Source organism: Coregonus clupeaformis, chromosome 37 (genome assembly GCF_020615455.1).
Source record: "Coregonus clupeaformis isolate EN_2021a chromosome 37, ASM2061545v1, whole genome shotgun sequence".
Taxonomy (NCBI): Eukaryota; Metazoa; Chordata; class Actinopteri; order Salmoniformes; family Salmonidae; genus Coregonus; species Coregonus clupeaformis.
This window is the reverse complement of record NC_059228.1, coordinates 4,847,824-4,852,494: the sequence shown is the minus strand read 5'-3', so window position 1 is coordinate 4,852,494 and position 4,671 is coordinate 4,847,824.

Here is a 4,671-nt window from a genome sequence, read left to right as displayed (position 1 = left end):
CTTTTCCTTCACTCTGCGGTCCGACTCATCCCAATCCATGTCAATTTGGTTGAGGTAGGGGGATTGTGGAAGCCAGGTCATCTGATGCAGCACTCCATCACTCTCCTTCTAGGTAAAATAGCCCTTGCACAGCCTGGAAGTGTGTTGGGTCATTGTCCTGTTGAAAAACAAATGATAGTCCCACTAAACCCAAACCAGATGGGATGGCGTATCGCTGCAGAATGCTGTGGTAGCCATGCTGGTTAAGTGTGCTTTAAATTCTAAATAAATCACAGACAGTGTCACCAGCAAAGCACCCCAACACTATTACACCTCTTCCTCCATGCTTTACGGTGGGAACTACAAGAGGAGATAATCCGTTCACCCACACCGCGTCTCACAAAGACACGTCGGTTGGAACCAAAAATCTCCAATTTGGACTCCAGACCAAAGGACAAATTTCCACCAGTCTAATGTCCATTGCTCGTGTTTCTTGGCCCAAGCAGGTCTCTTTTTCTTATTGGTGTCCTTTAGTAGTGGTTTCTTTGCAGCAATTCGACCATGAAGGCCTGATTCACACAGTCCCCTCTGAACAGTTGATGTTGAGATGTGTCTGTGACTTGAACTCTGTGAAGCATTTATTTGGGCTGCAATTTCTGAGGCTGGTAAATCTAATGAACTTATCCTTTTCAGCAGAGGTAACTCTGGGTCTTCCATTCCTGTGGCGGTCCTCATGATTGCCAGTTTCATCATAGCTCTTTATGATTTTTGCGACTGCACTTGAAGAAACTTTACAAGTTCTTGAAATGTTCTCTATTGACTGACCTTCATATCTTAAAGTAATGATGGACTGTCATTTCTCTTTGCTTATTTGAGCTGTTCTTGCCAGAATATTGACTTGGTCTTTTACAAAATAGGGCTATCTTCTGTATACACCCCATACCTTGTCACAACACAACTGATTGGCTCAAACGCATTAAGAAGGAAAGACATTCCACCAATTAACTTTTGAGATGGCACACCTGTTCGTTGAAATGCATTCCAGGTGACTACCTAATGAAGCTGGTTGAGAGAATGCCAAGAGTGTGCAAAGCTGTCATCAAGGCGAAGGGTGGCTATTTGAAGAATCTCAAATATAAAAAATACATTTTGATTTGTTTAACACTTTTTTTGGTTATTACATGATACCATATGTGTTATGTGATAGTTTTGATGTCTTCACTATTTTTCTGCAATATAAAATAAACTAAAAATAAAAAATAAACCTTGAATGAGTAGGTGTGTCCAAACTTTTGACTGGTATATATATATATATATACAGTGGCTTGCGAAAGTATTCACCCCTGTTGGCATTTTTCCTATTGTGTTGCCTAACAACCTGGAATTAAAATGGATTTTGGGGCGGTTTTGTATCATTTGATTTACACAACATGCCTACCACTTTGAAGATGCAAAATATTTTTTTATTGTGAAACAAACAAGAAATAAAACAAAAAAACAGAAAACTTGAGCGTGCATAACTATTCACCCCCCCCAAAGGCAATACTTTGTAGAGTCACCTTTTGCAGCAATTACAGCTGCAAGTCTCTTGGGGTATGTCTCTATAAGCTTGGCACATCTAGCCACTGGGATTTTTGCCCATTCTTCAAGGCAAAACTGCTCCAGCTCCTTCAAGTTGGATAGGTTCCGCTGGTGTACAGCAATCTTTAAATCATACAACAGATTCTCAATTGGATTGAGGTCTGGGCTTTGACTAGGCCATTCCAAGACATTTAAATGTTTCCCCTTAAACAACTTGAGTGTTGCTTTAGCAGTATGCCTAGGGTCATTGTCCTGCTGGAAGGTGAACCTCCGTCCCAGTCTCAAATCTCTGGAAGACTGAAACAGGTTTCCCTCAAGAATTTCCCTGTATTTAGCCCCATCCATCAGTCCTTCAATTCTGACCAGTTTCCCAGTCCCTGCCGATGAAAAACACAGCATAATGCTGCCACCACCATGCTTCACGGTGGGGATGGTGTTCTCGGGGTGATGAGAGGTGTTGGGTTTGCACCAGACATAGCATTTTCCTTGATGGCCAAAAAGCTAAATTTTTGTCTCATCTGACCAGAGTACCTTCTTCCATATGTTTGGGGAGTGTCCCACGTGCTTTTTGGCGAACACCAAACGTGTTTGCTTATTTTTTTCTTGAAGCAATGGCTTTTTTCTGGCCACTCTTCCGTAAAGCCCAGCTCTATGGAGTGTACGGCTTAAAGTTGTTGCCTCTCTGATTAATGCACTCCTTGCCTGGTCCGTGAGTTTTGGTGGGCGGCCCTCTCTTGGCAGGGTTGTTGTGGTGCCATATTCTTTCAATTTTTTAATAATGGATTTAATGGTGCTCCGTGGGATGTTCAAAGTTTCTGATATTTTTTTATAACCCAACCCTGATGTGTACTTCTCCACAACTTTGTCCCTGACCTTTTTGGAGAGCTCCTTGGTCTTCATGGTGCCGCTTGCTTGGTGGTGCCCCTTGCTTAGTGGTGTTGCAGACTCTGGGGCCTTTCAGAACAGGTGTATATATACTGAGATCATGTGACAGATCATGTAACACTTAGATTGCACAGAGGTGGACTTTATTTAACTAATTTTGTGACTTCTGTAGGTAATTGGTTGTACCAGATCTTATTTAGGGGCTTCATAGCAAAGGGGGTGAATACATATGCACTCACCACTTTTCCGTTATATATTTTTTAGAATTTTTTGAAATAAGTTATTTTTTTCATTTCACTTCACCAATTTGGACTATATTGTGTATGTCCATTACATGAAATCCAAATAAATATCCATTTAAATTACAGGTTGTAATGCAACAAAACAGGTTAAGGTTTTTTCTTCTGGTTATCTAGATCTCAATTTGTAAGTCGTTCTGGATAAGAGCTTCTGCTAAATGACGTAAATGTAAATCTCTGGCGCCCTCTTGAGGCATTTGTCTTATTAAACCACATAGGGTGTGTCTATTTATTGAATATACAGTTAAAGAATGTAGACCAATCGATTGGTCGATAGAACAGACGACTTTTGGTCGACCAAGATTTTTTTTAGTAGGGGGCAGGCCAAGTATACAGCAATAGTTGAATAGGATGGCATTGACTAGAATACGGTATATACATATGAAATTAGTAAAACAGTATGTAACCATAATTAAAGTGACAAGCGTTCCATTATTAAAGTGACCAGTGATTCCATGTCTATGTACATAGAGCAGCAGCCTCTAAATTGCAGGGTTGAGTAACCGGGTGGTAGCCGGCTAATGACAGTGACTAAGTTCAGGGCAGGGTACTGGGTGGAGGCCGGCTAGTGATGGCTATTTAACAGTCTGATGGCCTTGAGATAGAAACTGTTTTTCAGTCTCTCGTTCCCAGCTTTGATGCACTTGTACTGACCTCACCTTCTGGATGATAGCGGGGTGAACAGGCCGTGGCTCGGGTGGTTGATGTCCTTGATGATCTTTTTGGCCTTCCTGTGACATCAGGTGCTGTAGGTGTCCTGGAGGGCAGGCAGTGTGCCCCTGGTGATGCATTATGGGCAGACCACACCACCCTCTGGAGAGCCCTGCGGTTGCGGGCGGTGCAGTTGCCGTACTTGGCGGTGATACAGCCCGACAGGATGTTTTCAATGGTGCATCTGTAAAAGTTTGAGGGTCTTAGGGCCAAGCTGAATTTCTTCAGCCTCCTGAGGTTGAAGAGGCGCTGTTGCGCCTTCTTCATCACACTGTCTGTGTCCACGATCAGCTCCTTAGTTTTGTTGACGTTGAGAGAGAGGTTATTTTCCTGGCACCATTCCGCCAAGGCCCTCACCTCCTCCCGGTAGGCTGTCTCGTCATTGTTGGTAATCAGGCCTACTACTGTTGTGTCGTCTGCAAACTTTATGATTGAGTTGGATGCGTGCTTGGCCACACCGTCATGGGTGAACAGGGAGTACAGGAGGACGCTACCTTGTTGGGCCCCTGTGTTGAGGATGAGCGTAGTGGAGGTGTTTTTTCCTACCTTCACCACCTGGGGGCAGCCCGTCAGGAAGTCCAGGACCCAGTTGCACAGTGCGGGATTCAGACCCAGGGCCCCGAGCTTAATGATGAGCTTGGAGGGTACTATGGTTTTGAAGGCTGAGCTGTAGTAAATGAACAGCATTCTTACATAGGTATTCCTCTTGTCCAGGTGGGATAGGGCAGTGTGTAGTGAACTGGCAATTGCATCGTCTGTGGATCTATTGGGGCGGTATGCAAATTGAAGTGGGTCTAGGGTGTCAGGTAAATTGGAGGTGATATGATCCTTAACTAGCCTATGGTGATTAATGGCACTGCCAAGGTGGAGAGGAAGTCCAGGAAAATATATATAATTGTGGATGCGGCGGATCGGTTCCTGGGACTGAAAGACTTCTCGGCAGAGGAGTTGCATGGAGTAATGTCACAAGCCGTACCACCCTCTCAGGCCTTAGAGCCTGAGAAGGGAGATTTGAAGGTGGTTTTTTTATTGTTTTATTTTGGGTGGATTAAGTTAGTTTTCACTGTCACGTATGGGTTTTATTTTTACCTTGTTTTTTTCAACCCCGTCTAGATTGTGGCGGTAATACACCTTTTTGGGTTGTAGTCTGCCATTAAACCCATAGAAGAAGAAGAAGAAGAAGACTCGGGTGAGTGTATCCCTGTTACGTCATCAG